The sequence below is a fragment of the Vulpes vulpes genome, chromosome 5, assembly GCF_048418805.1.
Source record: "Vulpes vulpes isolate BD-2025 chromosome 5, VulVul3, whole genome shotgun sequence".
NCBI lineage: Eukaryota > Metazoa > Chordata > Mammalia > Carnivora > Canidae > Vulpes > Vulpes vulpes.
The window spans coordinates 112896657-112914589 of NC_132784.1; the positions used below are offsets into that span (position 1 = coordinate 112896657).

The window sequence follows — 17933 nt, forward strand, 5'->3', positions numbered from 1 at the left end:
AGAGAGTGAGCAGATACCGGCTATGAAGTGGCTGGTGGGGTCTCCCCAGACACTGAATCGGCTCCATCCCTCGACTGCCCAGCCCTTGTCAGAACTCTCAGAAGTAAAGTTCTGCTGTTTATAAGCCACCCAGTCTCTGGCATTGCTGTTAGGGCACCACGAACTCACCAAGACATCAGCTAAAGGCAAAGAGCTTCTAGCAGGTATTTTTAAGCAGGGGTGCAGTGTTATTCAAGGACCTGTTTGGAAGCTTACTCCAGCAGCAGACGGAGAGGATGGAAGGGATGGGGCTATGGTGAGGGGTCAGGTAGGAGGCTGTCAGGGAGCCCAGGTAAGAGCATGAGAGCAGTCACACGCTGAGTAGGAGGAGAGGACAAAAGTGGCAGGCAGGTCAAAGATACCGATGATAATACAAATTTTCACCAACATTTATTGAGCAACGACTATGAGTGATGCTTTGTGCTTCACATATTTTCTTTTACTCTTCAAACCAATCCTGTTTGGTTGGTACTCTTACTATCCTCCTTAGAGACAAAGCAACTAAAGATGACTGTCATCGGAATAACCCTCTCGGTAGTGGTGAACACAGGTGGACACAATCTTGTGATACATAGAATCCAATTGAAGTGTGAGCATTTAAGTACAGTAAAAACCTAAAGGAATATGAATTTTCATATAATGCAGTTGGCAAGTGTGTCCTGTACTCACCCTGTCCCTGTCTTCACACAGCAAGGACTAATATTCTCATTGAGTCATGGATACAAAGGCATTTTGTGTTGGGATCCAGGGAGGAGGCAAATTGAGTTTGGCATCTCCAGTTTCTCTGTGTCCTTGAGCCAGGTCAGCAACTGCCAGGGGCCAATGACTGGAAAATTTCTGGAATCCCTGCTACTGTCCCAGAAGTCCAGCCATGCACAGGCACCAGAATCATCCATCTACTGGGCATCACCCCCAGGGAGCATCAAATCCCAGCCTGAGCCGTAATTTGGATCCTGCAGCCACTGTCCGACGTTCCACTGCATTGATTCACCACCAGTTCCTAACCAGCCCTTCATTAACTTTGCAAGTAAAATGACCCTGCGTTTTATACAACTGTATTTTTTTGACATCACTTTTAATATTATGTGGGTTTTTTTAAAAGATTTTATTTATTTATTCATGAGAGGCAGAGAGAGAGAGGCAGAGAGAGAAGCAGGCTCCATGCAGGGAGCCCGACGTGGGACTCAATCCAGGGTCTCCAGGATCATGCCCTGGGCTGAAGGCGGCGGTAAACCCGCTGAGCCACCTGGGCTGCCCTATTATGTGAGTTTTTAACATGTTTATAACTCCCGCAGATTAGAATATGAAAAGAATACAGAATTTCAACAAGTTTAAAGCTTTTTACACTTAAATGGAGAGATAGTTAAATATCTCAAGAGCTAAAAGAAATGTAACAGCAAGTCCAGTGCTATAGTTACAGCAAAGGGAAGAATTAGGCGATATCACAGTGTGCAAGTTGAATTGAGGGACACAGGCTATGAGACTAGCCTTCTTTTTAAAAGATTTATTTATTTATTTGAAAGAAGGAGAGAGCACGTGCGTGCACATGAACGAGTGAGTAGAAGGAAGGGCAGAGGGAGAGAATCTTGAAGCAGACTCCCAGCTCAGCGCGGAGCCCAGTGCGGGGCTCCATCCTGCAACCATGAGATCAGGACCTGAGCCAAAACCAAGAGTTGGACACTTAATCGACTGAGCCACCCAGGCACCTGAGACCAGGCTTTTAGAGGACATCAACAAAGCAGATAAAGGCACCTAGGTAGGTACCACGAGTAGATGTCTCAGTGATGTTTCTGGTCAGTAAGCAACCTTAGTTGGTCGAGCAGGTGCCCCAGAAAATAGCTGGAATCCAGATGACATAACCGTGTCCTTTATGAATCTTTCAGTCCTGGATAGATAAGGAATTCAGAGTAGGCATGTTCAAGGTATCAGTTAGTACTTTTTGTTTACATATACGTGTTATTTGAGACCTCAGGCTTACTTAAAAAAAATTTTTTTTGACATCAGTCTTACTAATGTGATAGTTAACTTTGTGGTTCTGATTTGAACTATGCATTTGAACAACTGATTTACATTTGTAATTTTATTTTTTAAAATTAATACATTTTTTGTTGAAGCATGCTTGGCACACAATGTTACGTGAGTTTTGGGTGTACTACATCATGATTGGACAGGTCTATACGTTATGCTGTGCTCACTGCACATGCAGCGGCCATCTGTCACAACATAGCACTATGACAGTAGAATTGAAGTCTATATGAAGTATTGAATATTTGAAGAAAACTTACGAATTGCCATACTAATAAGCTCAATGTACTAAATTTACAAGCCTTCTTGTATTTGGGGAGTCTTATTTATTGATTCAAATACTTTGTCCAAGGTGGGTGGGCGGGATGGGGGTAACAGCTGATGGGGATGAAGGTGTGCACCTGTCGTGATGAGCGCCAAGAGATGCATGGAAGTGTTGAATGACTATACTGTGCACCCGAAACTAACACAACCCCGTATGTTGACTCTCCTGGAATAAAAATAATAATACTAAAAATATATTTATATCTTATGTCTTAAAAAAAGAAAAGCAGAAGAACTCTATCGAAAGGTCTGTTTTCAACTCTGAAAAAAAACGAAAGTCCTTTAAAAGGAAACTAAATGCATTACATTCAATAGTGAGATTTAAAGTCCTTAAAGAAATCCATTTATAAATTTGTAAAGTGTCAAATATTATCAATAGCCTCTCAAAAGGAGGTTAAGGGCTGCCTCATTTGTAAACGGAATATGATTTACAAGCTGAACTGCCCTTGAGACTGGTCAAAGTTAAAAAAATTTTTTTTGGTAAATTTAATACGAATTCTTAAAAGCAATAAAGCCTATGGATAATTTTTTTATGCACAAAAACCATTTTCAAGGAAATAAATGATAATGGGGAAGTCTTCTTGGGAAGTAGTTTGCTAAGATCATAGGTAAGCAGCAGAGGCATGTTTCAAATCAGAAAGCTTCATATCCACCCCACTGTACCCACCCCCAAGGCTAAAGCATCCTACTTTGTTTTTCCATCAACATGATTTTCTTTCCTACTAGCCTGTGAGCAACATGGTTGTAGAGACTTCCTTTCATCTTCTCTCAGGCCCCTTGGCACAGTGCCTTTGTGGCACCCAGCAGGAGCTGGTATGTATGAGGAGTAAATGAGTGAGGAGGGCTCAGTGAGAATGGTATCCAGACGTCCAGGAGCGGAGAGAATTTCAAGTAGGGAGGGTCCCAGTGTCAAACTTAATTGGCGCTCCTATAGGATAAGGACCAAAGAGTCTATAAGCTATGACCAAGGGGAGGTCATTGGTGACCTTTTTCAAAGCAACGTGTGGATTCTCTTCAACAAGTCTTGTTGGGGCACCTGACCTCCATTCACTGAAGACCAGGGAGATACTCGTCAAAGTCTGAGAAGTAAGGGGCCTGATGGGAGACACTAGTCACAACGACATCCTCATGGACATGTCAACTGTCTGCAGAGCCTAGCAGAGCCACGGGGACTATTTGGTGTAGAGAGGTGGGGAAGGGAGCATCACACCTGTGTCTCCTCTCCTCTTTCCCTCCCTCTACCCATGGATCAGGACTTTCATGCAACTCCTTCAGTCATATCACCAAAAGCACAAAATAACAAATAATATCTGACCTCGTCGTTCGTGGTTGGAGGTAGAGGTGGTCCTAAAGGTCTTATTTCCTGGATTTTTCCTACCCTGTTTCTGTGCTAAAGAAGCTACAGCCAGCAGCCTGTGCTTTCCTCCTTTCTGTCTTTGGGTTGTTCTGGGCTCGCTCTTCTCTGCCTGCTGACTCAATGTCTGCTATGCACTTAGCAATCATGTAGGAGCTAAGCCCCTACTACGTGCTGACACTGAGCTAGTCAGTGGGAATTGAAAGATGAGAAAGAAAGGCTAGGGTGAGGTGGGTGAGGCAGGTGGCAGATATTAGGGTGATCCAGTAAGCAGATTTGCTGGAGTCAATTTACAGGGCTGAGAAAACCCAAGGCATTTTGGGAGAAGAGTCTAGAAATAGTCTGCTGTGACTGGAGTTCAAGATCAGAGAAGTGGTGACATGGCATGAGGCCAAGGTTGACGAGAAGCAAGAGAATAGGGAAAGCTTCGTCTACCAAAGCTGTGAGCCTGGACTTTACCTTGTAGGAGTGGGGGACTTCTGAAGGGTTTATAGCATGGCTGTGACATTATCAACTTTGACTTGGAAATAGCTCCCCTGGTCTTTTTCTCATGTGTCCCCTCATCTCTACCTCTTGTGACTCCAAAGCTACATGTGATTATTGTGGTGAACTCTAAAAGGAGGAAGTGTTTGTGGGCTGACATTTACACGTCCACGTTGGCCAGCTGTCTTGAGGCAGGCCAGTCTGCTTGGGCTACCGTGGGTCTCTCTCTACCAGGGTCTTTGCTCCTGCTTGGTTTTCTCATGGGTAAGTCTCTTCCCACCACTACCTTCCGGGCACCCCTCCCTGCCTGCAGAGCACTCTAGCCATGGGTGGTTTTCCCTGAAGATGCTGCCTCCCTGGGAGCCAGGCTCCATGTGTGTACACATATCTGCGTGCATGTGTGTGCGTGCATGTGTGTGTGTGGTGCATGTGCTACCATCTCAGACTGGGCAGGCCCAGACTGTGTCCTTGTCACTCTCACATTTCTTCTGCTAATGAGTCACAGGGAAACTGGGCTTCTCCACACCGGCTGATGGTGGCGGCATGAGATCGGGGACTTGTTCTGTCTTCATCTTGCCATTTCAAGCATGATCCTCTTTTGGATCTCTGCCCCTCCTCCCTCTTCCACCAGTCCCCCGGGAGTCAGCCTTCATCAGGAATTGGACTTGCTGTGTCCCATAAACGACTTCAGTAGGAGATCTCAAACCTGGCACTTAGCAGCTGTTTCTGTCCTTCTAGATTCTTGCTGCTTGCTTTTGTCGCTGAGGACCTGAGTGGTGGCAAGAGACAGGCATGGGAACCAGAGGTCAGGGGAAGGAAGCTTCTGAGAAATCTGCAGGAGGGGCCAGGCTTTGATCTTTGTCTTGAGTTTCAAGCTTTTGCTTTCATTCTCCTTCAGGAAAAAATCAGCATGTGTGGTTTGAAGGCCACCTGCCTCAGGATTGTCCCCACGTTAGGCTTTGGGGAGTCCCCTAGGCCTACTGATGAATCCCTTGCTGTATTTAAAACTTGGTGGTGAAGGGAAGCAAAAATTCTTATCTACCCTCAAGGCCTCCTACCTGAACTTATGTGAGATAGATAACAGAAGAGAAAAAAAAAATACCCAAAGTTTTATGACCTGAGCATGGAGGCCCAATAATGAAATTGAGACCTAAAGAAATGACGGAGGAGGCCGTTTCTGTACTTTCTAGACAGAGAGACCATACATCTGTGAGGAATTGACAGGACGAAGAAAACGTCCTGTCGGGAGCTTCAACTAGTGAGGAATTTTAAGCAGAGTTTGGGCTGCGGGGTAAGTAAGTTAAAAAATAACAATAAAAAATAAACAAGGGTTGTTTGTCAGCCTTCTCAGCTCTAAATTTCTCATCTCTGGTGATCAGGATACTCTTTACCTCCTGGTCCAAGTCTGCCTTTCACATGGGAGATCTGTGTCCTGCTTTCAGGGGACAGAGGAGGGCCTGGGTGTCCTTGCACTAACTGGCTCTTAAGTAACTTATTTAAATAATCAATATGTCCAAGTGGCCCACCTTGGGGTAGCCTGCCCTTGGCCCCAATCACAGTTTACAAAGAACCTTTACATAAATTATAAAAAGAACCCTTGATCTCCACATCAGACTTCTGATATAGAGAAGGCAGATGGGATCACACACACTTTACAGATGGTGAACTGAGGCTTGGGGAGAGTAGGTGACGTTTTCTGGCGCAAGTCTGGTAATCTGCAAATAGAAGCCAGCACGGCCCAGCTGTAGGAACACAGTAGCACCATGGAAATTCAGAGAACGGTGTCCTCGGCCAAAGCAGCAGAACTGGCATCGAGATTCCTGCATGGCCCTCCTCAAGGCTCCTCACCTCTCCTTTCCTATCCCCGCACAGAGCAAGCTCTCTCCGTGGCATCCAGGCCAGCCCCTTGGTGGTCCCTGCCCCTGGGGGCATCTCCCAGGCAAATGACAAAATAACGGGTAAGACAGGTCCTGCCTCAAAAAATGTTCACGGTTCTTCAGTTCAGTTCTGGAAACATCTACTGGGGCTCTCGTGTGCCAGGTCTTGTGCTGTGTGTGTGTGTGTGTGTGTGTGTGTGTGTGTGTGTGGTGGGACGGGGGGTCAGCAGGACTCAGGGAGGAATTAGGTATCGTGAAAGCCCATTGCTGGCAGTACAGTGTCATTGGCAGAGCACCAGCTTTGGGGTCAGGTGAACTTGGATCTTCATGTGGACTCGGCTGCTTCCTAGCTGGTGACTTTGGACAAGTTTCTTAAGCTCTTTGTGTCTCATGATCTTTATCTTTTAAGTGGGAAGAATATCTGTCTTACAAGTTTATTGGGAAGTTAGATAAAATAACGTGTTTGCCCTACTCGGCACGGTGTCTGGCATTTGGGATTCATGTCCTGATCTGATCCCTCTGTGTCTCCCCTCACCTGAATCCAGAAACAGAATTTGGACCCAGAAGCTCCACGCATGTGCACTGCAACTAACCCTGAGGCTAAACCACCAGCCTTCCTTTCTCACTCAGATATTGGGCGAAGACATGCACACAGCTATCTGTAGGAGACAGGATGATGTAAATGCTTAAAAATAGACTAAAAATGGATGAAAGACCTAAATGTGAGACAAGAATCCATCAAAATCCTAGAGAACACAGGCAGTGTTCTCTGTGACCTCGGTCACAGTAATTTTTTGCTAGACACATCTCCAAAGGCAAGGGGAACTAAGGTAAAAATGAACTTTTGGGACCTCATCAAGATAAAAAGCTCTTGCACAGCGCAGGAAACAGTTGATAAAACCAAAAGACAACCTAGAGAATGAGAGAAGATATTTGCAAACATCTTATCAGATAAAGGGCTCACTCAAGGGACGCCTGGGTGGTTCAGTGGTTTAGCATCTGCCTTCGGCTCAGGGCATGATCCTGGAGTCCCGGGAACAAGTCCCACGTCGGGCTCCCTGCATGGAGCCTGCTTCTCCCTCTGCCTGTCTCTCTGCCTCTGTGTCACTTGTGAATAAATAAATAAAATCTTCCAAAAAAAAGAAAGGGCTCACTCAAAAAACAAAAAATCCAATGAAGAAATGGGTAGAAGACATGAAGAGACATTTCTCAGAAGAAGACATGCAATTAGCCAACAGACACATGAAAAAATGCTCAACATCAGTCGGCATCAGAGAAGTATGAATCAAAACCACAATAAGATATCATGTCATACCTGGCAGAGTGACTAAAATTAGACAGTCAGGAAATGACAGATGTTGGTGAGGATGCGGAGAAAGGGCAACCCTCTCACGCTGCTGGTGGGGATGCAAGCTGGTGCAGCCGCTCTGGAAACCAGTATGGTGGTTCCTCAAAAAGTTGAAAACAGAGCTGCCCTACGACCCAGCAATTGCACTACTAGGGATTTACCTCAAAGATGCAAATGTAGTGACCCGAAGGGGCACCTGCACCCCGGTGTTCAGAGCAGCAGTGTCCATAGCAGCCAAGCTATGGAAAGAGCCCAGATGTCCATTGACAGATGAATGGATAAAGAAGACGTGGTATATATATCTATATATATAGTGGAATATTACTCAGCCATCAAAAAAAGAAATCTTGCCATTTGCAACGATGTGGATGAAACTAGAGGGTATTATGCTAATCGAAATAAGTCAATTGGAGAAAAACAGTTCTCATATGATCTCACTCATATGTGGGATTTAAGAAAGATCATGGGAAGAGAGGAAAAAATAAAACAAGATGAAATCTGAGAGGGAGACAAACCATAAGAGACTCTTAATCATAAGAAAGAAACTGAGGGTTGCTGGAGGGGAGGTGCGTGGGAAGATGGGGTAACTGGGTGATGGGTGTTAAGGAGGGCACGTGATGTAGTGAGTACTGGATATTACATAAGACCTGATGAATCACTGACCTCTACCTCTGAAACTAGTAATATATATTACTTAAATGAATTTAAATAAATGAAAAGGGCAGCCCCGGTGGCGCAGCAGTTTAGCGCCGCCTTCAGCCCAGGGCGTGATCCTGGGGACCCGGGATCGAGTCCCACGTCGGGCTCCCTGCATGGAGCCTGCTTCTCCCTCTGCCTGTGTCTCTGCCTTTTTCTCTCCGTGTCTATGAATAAATAAATAAAATCTTTAAAATAAATAAATAAATAAATAAATAAATAAATAAATAAAAGCCAACAAAAGCACGGGCTGAAGGAAACCAGGGATTGGTGTGGCTGGACCGGAAGTATGGAGCCCAGCATGGGAGCAGAACTTGAATGAATGAGGCCTGATGAGTTACTAAACTTGAGGGTGCAAGGATGAGCCAAGGTCTTCAGTCGGGGTGGGGGCCTCCACTCGGATTTCAGGCCCTGGGCCCAGTGTGGGGCGAGGAGGGTGTAGCTGGTGCTAACACCTGCTGCCTTGATATACTTCCCATTGGTTACATGATTCTCCAGGTGGAGCCAAGGTAGCTCCACAGAAGTGGACACTGGACTGTCGAGTGGATTCTGTGGTATGTGCCCAGGACACAGACCTGCCACTGTGTGGGTCCTACTTGGGGTGCCCACTCCCACAGGACAGCAACACCTCTCCCACCCCTTGTCCCCACAGCCACAGTCATAGGACCTCTCGGGTCAACTTTTGACAGAGACACCACCTGGCCTGGGAACGGTCGCGTTCTGAACCAGGACCCCCATTCTTCCTTGAGCCGTGCAGCCTTGTCTTTCTGAACCACCATGTGGCACACCTGGGTCAGTTTCAGACTTTCTGTTTCCCGGGACAGTTGTCAGTGTTGCAAAAATACTCCAACCGTCACACTACTGAGCGATGGTTTTTCACATTTCTCTGCAAGGGTGCTGGAGTTTTGGTGAGGGGGCAAACAAGGTGCTGTCACTAACTTATTCCAGTGACATCAAGAATCTTTAATAACACCAATCCTGAGGTATTTACTTGCATTGTCTCATTTAACCCCCACAAAATCCTGGAAGATGGCACTCCCTGTTACACAGGTGAGAATGCCAGGGCTCAGGGAGCGTAGTAACCTCCCAAGATCACACAGCTAGGACCTAGCAGGGGTTTGAGCTTGGGCAGCGTGACCCGTGCCCTGGTGTTTCCGCTCTTCTCCTCAGTAGCCTGGTGCTGAATGACGGTCCCCCGACCACCCTTCGCCTTGCACTAGCCTTCCTTCTAGAAAGAAGTTCCCAGAACACTGGCTGGGCCTCAGAACGGACTCCTGTCCAGCAGCGTCTGAACAAGCCATTCTGGGGTATGCTACAAGGCACTTTCTGCTGTGGTGGGGCCGGGCTAGGTGAGCTCTGCTCCTGTTGCCTGGATCAGCAAGAGGGTGGCCCAAGTAACAGTAGAGATCGTCCCCCTCAGCACCTCCCAAGAGTTTTCCTTCTTCCTCCTTCTCTGCAGCACCTGCAATCCTAGCACAGCATCTATTAATTATTTTTATTATATGTGCATTTGTTAATGTAAACGCTGAAGGAGACCACTTTGGTGTGAAGGGAAGGCACGGCCTTGCGCTCTTGTCCTACCACCGACTAGCTATGTTGTCTCGAGCAAGCCACCTAATTTCTTTGGGTCCTGGTTTTCTCACCTATAAAATGGGAATAATAATCACTTACTGGACTCTCAGGCCTGCCGTGAGCCTCTGGCTTAGTTGGGCTGCCCCTGAAGCTTCTGATCTGTGTCTCTGCAAGGCCAGGGGGTTCCAGAGAGGACCCAGACCCTGTGATGGTAACTGGGACCATAGGCAGGTCTGTCACCCTGCCCCTGCACCTACAGTCAGGACAGCCTGTGGAGAGCATCTCCTGGATGTCCCGTTCGGTCTCCATGGCAATAGCCACCGTAACCTTGGCGGAAGCAGGAGGGCCAGACACCTTTTACCAGGCAGAAACCCGGTACCGGGGTCGTGTGAGTGTGGTAAGCCTAGGCCAGTCCTTGCAGATCAGCGACCTGAGCTGGAAGGACGCCCTACCGAGCCCACATTAACCCGAGGAACTCACACATCACCCACACCCGAAAGTACAGTCTGCGAGTCTATGCTGAGTGTCCTCTGGACGGTAACAGGTATGAGGGTGGTGCTCATTGAGTAACATTTACACTTTTGTTTCTGATTACAAGGTTAATAGGTGCGCACTGTAAAACAACAGGACCTCTGGGTCTGTGGTGGGCAGAGAATGGGGCCTCTGCCCAGAGAACCCAGTCCTGCCACAGCCTACTTGAGTGGCCTAGAGCTTCCTCGGTGCTAAAGTAGGAGCGCTACTGTGGTGAGAATAAGGCGAGACAGTCTGGACAGACACACGGGAAGGCTGTGATCATTCTGCTTAAAGATCTTTAAAAATTGTTTCAGGAGGGAAAACTGCAAGAGAAATGTCAGAGGTGGGTGTCTGTCACCCCAGCAGCAAGGGAGGGCCGGCTGATTCAGCCTGTAGAGACACAGTCAGCCCGGTTCAGATCCAAGCACCTCATTACTCATGTAGATAGTGAAAGAGCACCCCAGGTCCTTCACACCAGAACTAATGACAAGGGGGCCGGTTGACCACAATGCAGGTGCCAGAAGGCCCTGTCACCACAGAAACAAGCTGGGACTGCGGTCAAGGGTGGTAGAGGCTGCAGCTCTGTGCCGAGCTGCTGCAGCAGGAACCCCCTTCCTCATTAGGAGCTAACTAACCCATGAGTGCTTCCCAGGGGAGCCAGGGGGGCCGGTGGAGATGCTTTTGGGGTTTTGAGGGCCACCATCCTCTCGTGCCCTGGGAGGATCCCAGGGCATTTTGCCAAGACACAGATTAACCGGTCCCCGTCTTTGCCTGAGGGATGCGGGCGAGGTTGCCAGGGTGCCACTGCAGATCTGCTCCTCTACACTGGGAAGCAAAAAGGCTCACTTCTGAGTGAGGATGACCCAGGGGAAGCTAACTTATGAAGAGAAAGCAGAGAAGCTTTTCAGGGTTGAGTCATGTTCTGGGAAATATTCCTATTTGAGGAGGCCCCGTTTTTTTTAAGTGTGGGAAGATGGACCTGCTCCCTGGTCAGGTCCACATGGTCGGGGAGGAAGGATCTTTGCCATAAATCAGGCCTGGCCTGGCCATGGACTGTCCTCACACAGGGCGAGGGCCCTCGGGCCTTCTGGGACCTCGGTGGGACTGTGTCCTAGGGTGTTCCGGGGCTGGTGGGACAGCCCCTCTTACTGCGCTCCAGTGGAGCCTCATACAGTCCTGCGGCAGGAGAGGGGCTTTTAGTTCTAGGCTGCTGAGACTGAGCCACAGAGTAAAAGCAACAGGTAGAAAGTGGCAGAACCAGGAATAGAACTCAGGCCGCTTGATGTCACATCCTGTGCTTCTGTTTTTTCAGGGCAGTTGGGTACTTGAACTAGGAGGATGCTGCGGACAAGAGGGCCTGCAGGAGAGTGGGGGTGGGGAGGACTTGGGTCCCAGAAGACCACACTGGGGGAGGCAGTGGAAAGTACCCAGGCCGCCTTCTCCCCTGGGCACATCGTGGCCTGTGGTCCCATTTTGCCCAGTTGAGCTGCCATCAGGTGGGCCCCAGGACTGAAGTGGAGTAACAGAGCAGCCACCCACACCCTGGGTGGCTTCTACACCCTGGCCTGGCTGTCCATTGTCGGCAGCCACACTTCCTGCCACCACCCCCCACCCTCTACCCCAGACCCCCTGGCTCTGGCCTGGGGACATAGGTGGGCAAGTAATGGCAATTATGGCAACATGGATACTGTAAGGAAGTATCTGAGCTCCTGGTCTTGGGGGAAGAAGGAATGGGGTGCAGTTTGAAGGGATACACGGGTGTGGGAGAAACCCCGAAGGCCCAGGGCCACATCTCCTGGGGGCCTTGCTTGGGGTCCACAAGCTTAGTGTGTACTGCGGCGACCCCACGGGGAAGACATGCGACTACAGCACAGTTCTGTGCTAGTGGGACCCAGGCTTCGGGGTCAGGTCCACTGGATTTGGGTCCCGGAATGGTCATTTAACAGCTGAGACTCGGGCAAGTTCCTTGAAGCTCTCCGAGCCTGTTAAATGGAGCAGGAACAAAACGTCCGGCCCCTGCTTCATAGGGTTGTTCTGGTAATCAAATGACGCCAAGTGGCACAGCCCTTGTAGAGCCCAAGGCTCCTGATAGACGTGGGCAGATTTTCTGTTCCTCCTGATGTGGACTCAGGATGACGCGGTGTCTTGATGTCAATACCTTGTGCCTTCTGCCCTGTGACGGGAGGGCCCAGGGCAGTTCTGCAGTGTCCTCAGTTGGTCCCTCTTCGTACCCGCAGAGCAGCTGGCCTGGCCCCACGTCACACTGAGCTCCAGGATCAGTGAGAATGGACACTGCGTCTTCACCCTGACGTGTGTGGCGGAAAGCAGAGGGGGCTCTGTATGCTACAGCTGGATACCTCTGGGCCCCCGGACCGTGGGGTCCCATGGGGGGGCTGTCCTCAGTGTCTCCTTGAGGCCCGCGGCCAGCGCTCTGACCTTTACCTGCGTGGTCAGGATCCCATGAGCACCAGCAGCTGTCTCCCCGTGTCCAGGTACCTGGGAGCCGAGCCTACACCCTGCACTGCAGCTCCGACGGGACAGGGGAGCGGGGGGAGACAGAGTCTTGGTCCCCCAGGCCCCGGGGAGAGGGGCCAACAGCCCTGAGAGAGGAGAGCTGGGTGGGCCCCTGTGGGCAGGGGGCGGGGGGGGGGGTGGAAGGCCCAGGGGAGCCGGTGCGGAGGCTGGCGGGGTTTCCGTGGGAGGAGCTGCGTGGGGCCTGGCAGCCCGTGCTGAAGCTGTGGTCTGTCTGTCTGTCTGTCTGTAGGGCCGGGAGTCTGGGGGGGGTGGGGACACGGTGGGGGACACGGTGACCGGCACCCTTGGGGAGTTGGCCCTTCTGGCCCCGGAGGTCCTGGTCGGGCACGAAGTGGAAAAGGTTACCTGGAGCTCTGGCGGGCTCGGCGCGGGTTTGCAACCAGGGCCAGGAGGCCAACCGATCCTGAGTGTCCCCAGCGAGGCTCCTCTCTCCTCCCTGAGCCTGCAGCCCTGGGCTTCCACAGAGCCTGGGTCACCCCGGGTAGTGCCCCGACCACATCCCCAAGGGTTTTACCCTGCGTGTCCCTGTGAGGGGCTGGGGGTCACGTTTGGGCCGTGACCTTTCCCCTCTCCCCTCTTTGGCCAGACCAGAGCTTCTCAGAGCTCCGGGCTTCCTTTCTCGCCCAGAGAAACTGCAGGAGCCCAGTCTCGCCGTGAGCTTGGGGTGGCGGAGGCCGCGGCCGCGCATCACCTGGTCCGGCCCCTGCCGCGGCCGAGAGGATGTGAGCTGGGCACCCCTGGGCCGGGGGAACCACTCTCCGGTCTCCAGCAGCCCGGGGCCCAGCTGAGCTCCAGCCTGGGCCTCCCCTCGGGTAACCCTGCCCTCTGCGGGCTCCCTGGCCGCCTGGGTCCCGGGGCCCAGCGAGCCCGGCCGCCTCCCTCCGGGATGGGCTGGGAAGGAAGGGAGCGGGTCACCCGCGGCCTGGAGGGTCTCGTGGGCAGAGAATGGGCTCCCTGGGTGCCTGGCTTCGGGCTGCTCGCTGGGCTATGCGCTCAGCTTGTTCCTGGGGCTCCCCGAGGGGAGTGCCCCGGCCGCCTTGGTCTGCAGAGCCACCGAGGGGGCCCCCGACAACCTTGGCCCTGTCCTCAGTGAACCTGCGGCTGCCGAGGGCGATCCCAGGCGGTGCCCCTCTGGCATCAGGGGCCTGGTTTCCACAGGCCGCGGCTTCTGCCTCACTCCAGACTCCCTGTGTCCTCGCTCTCCTCCGCCGGCTTCTGAATGTCTCTCCGATCCCCATGTCTGCTTGCTTACCAGCCACTTGCTCTTCTACCCTTTGTGGCTGGTGTGCCCCAGCGACATCCTGGATGCTAAGTTCAGGGGCCACCCTCACCTGTGCTGTCCACAGCCCGCCCTCCTCGGGGCCCTGCGCTGCTGGCTCCTGGGGGTCTTCTCTTGCATCACAGTCATTAGGGGTCCCACCCAGGCCTCTCTTGCCCGGGCAGAAAGCTGGGTGCCATTCAGAACCCTTGTCCGCTGCCACCTGCTGGGGTTCACGTCTCCTGGTTACCCCACTATCTCCCCTCTGGGTCATGCTGCTGATCATGCTGCTAGGGGGTGGGGTCTGAAAGAAAGAAATGCTCCGCTTACTTTTCTGCTTAAAACCTCATGGTGAAAAAAACAAAAACAAAAACAAAAAACCTCATGGTGTCTGCCCACTATCAAAGGTATAAACATTTTATCCCCTCTTCATTCATTTAAGCAACTCATGTTTACAGAGTATTTATTATTATTACTATTATTCTAAGTGGAATATAGTTACCATACAATGTTGTATTAGCTCCAGGGGTATCGCACAGTGACTCAACATCTATATGTACCAGGAAATGCTCACCACAGTGTGTGCGGTCACCATGCAGTTATTACAATATCATTGGCTATGTTTCCATGACTTATTTATCTCATTCCTTGAACGAGCATTTTATAAACTTACAGAGCATTTTTTTACTTTTTTTTCTTTTCTTTTTTTTTTTTTTTTTTGAGAGAGAGATAGATAGAGAGCCTGTGTGCAAGCTGGGGGTGGGGGCAGCAGAGAGGGAGAAACAGTCTTTTTCTTTTTAAAAAAAATTTTATTTATTTATTCATGAGAGACACAGAGAGAGGCAGAGACACAGGCAGAGGGAGAAGCAGGCTCCATGCAGGGAGCCCGATGTGGGACTCGATCCTGGGACCCTGGAGTCATGTGCTGAGAAGGCAGACGCTCAACCACTGAGCCACCCAGGCGTCCCAGGAGAGACAGTCTTAAGCAGGCTCCATGATCAGTGTGGAGCCCAACATAGGGCTTGATCCCATGACCCTGAGATCATGACCTGAGCTGAAATCAAGAGGTGGACACTTAACTGATTGAACCACCCAGGAGCCCCTTACAGAGCATTATTTTTTTTTAAAGATTTTATTCGAGGCGTCTGGGTGGTTCAGCCAGTTAAGCCTCTGCCTTCAGCTCAGGTCATGATCCCAGGGTCCTGGGATTGAGACCCGCATCGGGCTCCTGCTCAGTGGGGAGTCTGCTTCTCCATCTCCCTCTGTTGCTCCCTCTGCTTATGCTCTTTCTCTCTTTCTGTCAAATAAATAAAATCTTCAAAAAATATTTTATTTATTTACTTGAGAGAGAGAGAGAGAGAGAGAGAGAGAGAGAGAGAGAGAGAATAGCACAGGTGGGAGAGAGGGAGGAGAGAGAAGCAGATTCTCCACTGAGCAGGAAGCCTGATGCAGGGCTCATTCCTGGGACCCCGGGATCATGGCCTGGGCCAAAGACAGAGGCCCACCCGAATGAGCCACCCAGGTGCCCTGCCCAGAATATTTTTATGGTGCCCTGTGTTGTTCTAGGCATTGAGGATAGAGTGAAGAAGTCTGGATAAGTTGCCATTCCTCAGGGAACTCAGTCACAATGGTCACAATTCACAGCTAATCCTACTAAATGATTTGGCGGGGAGAGGTACTGAGCATGTTGTATTGGGCCTTCATCTGTGTCTATCTTCTCCATTGAATGAGACCAAAGTGCATTTTAGAATTATCTGCATCTCCATTACACAGCATGGAATAGGCATGAAAAATATGAGTCTGGCAGTTATTTAGAGGGCAGCCTGTGCTGGACGTAATGGGGCACAAGGAAACATGGTAATTAGCTGTGGACACTAACATTCTCCCTGCCTTCCATGGGGCCTAGAGGGCAGCTCCCCCCCAACCCCTCAGCTTTGGCTGCCTTAAGGGTCCTCCAGCCCACTCACAATTCTGAATTCTCTTCTTGGAAAGCCCTTCCCCTGCCTGCCTGTCTTCCATTTCTTCTCTTCACTTCTTTTTACCCTAACCTGTGATCATTATCAAATCAGCCTCTTTCCTACCGTGCTCCTTGAAGAAAGAATTTCTTCTCTTTTTGATCCTGGGAGCTTTGCAGATCTAATAGATTGACCTTGACAAGTGGTGAAGCCAAGAGGAGGAATGTGAGAAGAGGTCACCCCATGAGACACAGAGATAAAGAAGTCTGAACCCAGGGTACCACCTGCGAGCCTCTCCTGGTGGGAGAGGGACATCAATCCCTATTAAGACATAAAACCTATTTCATTTGCAAAGTGAGTTCAAAATTGCCAAGAAGGGATCCCTGGGTGGCGCAGCGGTTTGGCGCCTGCCTTTGGCCCAGGGCGCGATCCTGGAGACCCGGGATCGAATCCCACGTCAGGCTCCCGGCGCGTGGAGCCTGCTTCTCCCTCTGCCTGTGTCTCTGCCTCTCTCTCTCTCTCTCTCTGTGTGACTATCATAAATAAATAAAAATTAAAAAAAAAAACAAAAACAAAATCGCCAAGAAACTGTTACATATCTTCTGTTTAAGATAATCTGTTTATGTTTTGTTTAATCTTGCTTTTAAGTGTTCAGAAAGAAAAGAGGGCTTATTCATTTATTCATTTGAAACATAAGGTTGGTCAGGTGGTCAAGTATTGTGAATATATGTGTTCACCTTCGGCTAACATTGAAGTAAATGGGCTAAGAGGGCCTAGGCTGAACTTAAATTTCATCTCCCTGGAGCAACCTTTTGACCACCTTATTCATGTGAATCTTTCCTTTTATTCATAATCACTGTGCCCAGCTCAATTTTGTCAAATTATCACAATTTGTAAATATATATTTATTTGTTTGTTTTTGTTTTTTTTTTTTTGCTTTCCATCTGTCTCCCCAACAAGGAATTTAGCTCCACAAGGACAAGATCTGTATCTGTTTAATTCACAACGTAAATTCAGAATGGCAATACAGTGTTTGGCTTATGGTAGACATTTCAATATTTTTTTTTAATGAACAAATACTAATGGATGAGAGTTGAGAACACTTTTTCTTAATATTCAAGGACTATCATATTTCATAATAATTTGGGACCTTAAATAAATAAAATCTTTAAAAAAAAAAAGGGCAGCCCGGGGGGCTTAGGGGTTAAGTGTCTGCCTTTAGCCTAGGGCATGATCCTGGAGACCCTGGATCGAGTCCCATGTCGGGCTCCCTGCATGGAGCCTGCTTCTCCTTCTGCCTGTGTCTTGGCCTCTCTGTGTCTCATGAATAAATAAATAAAATCTTTAAAAATAATAATAATAATTTGGGACCTATACCTGTGTGTGTGTGTTATTTCTACTTTTTTTTTTTTAAAGATTTTATTTATTTGTGTGAGAGAGACAGAGATAGCAGCAGAGACCACAAGTGGGGAGGAGAAGGAGAAGCAGGCTCCCGTTGAGTAGGAAGCCTGATGTGGGGCTCGATCCCAGGACCCCAAGATCGTGACCTGAGTCAAAGGCAGATGCTTAACCAACTGAGCCACCCAGATGTCTCTCTTTCTAAATGGAATTCTTATCCAGAAATTTCCGTTGGCAGGAAATTTGGCAGGCATCTTCAGGCAGACACTTTGGCATTCAGGTTATGCTGAACTGAAAACAGTCAAGGCTCACAAGACATAGGAAGAGATTTGACAGCACTGCCCCTCTCCCCCCAAGAATTTAGACAGACCTGCTCCAGGAAAAAAAGCATCACCATAGATCACTACAGTATAGTGTGAACTAGGGGTGGCAGACAGGGAGAAACTTAGCAAAGTCTGTTAAAACTCATCTCTATGTCCCCTTGTTTCTGTATGGCCCAGCAGACATTCATTTTTACCATTTAATCTTTTTTTTATTTTTAAAAGATTTTATTTAT

The 17933-nt window shown here is 49.4% G+C and overlaps 1 pseudogene; it reads left to right on the forward strand.

The window, feature by feature from the left end:
* The first annotated feature begins 2429 nt into the window (after positions 1 to 2429).
* On the forward strand, positions 2430 to 13554 carry LOC112910099 (SLAM family member 9-like; annotated as a pseudogene).
* The last annotated feature ends 4379 nt before the right edge of the window (positions 13555 to 17933 follow it).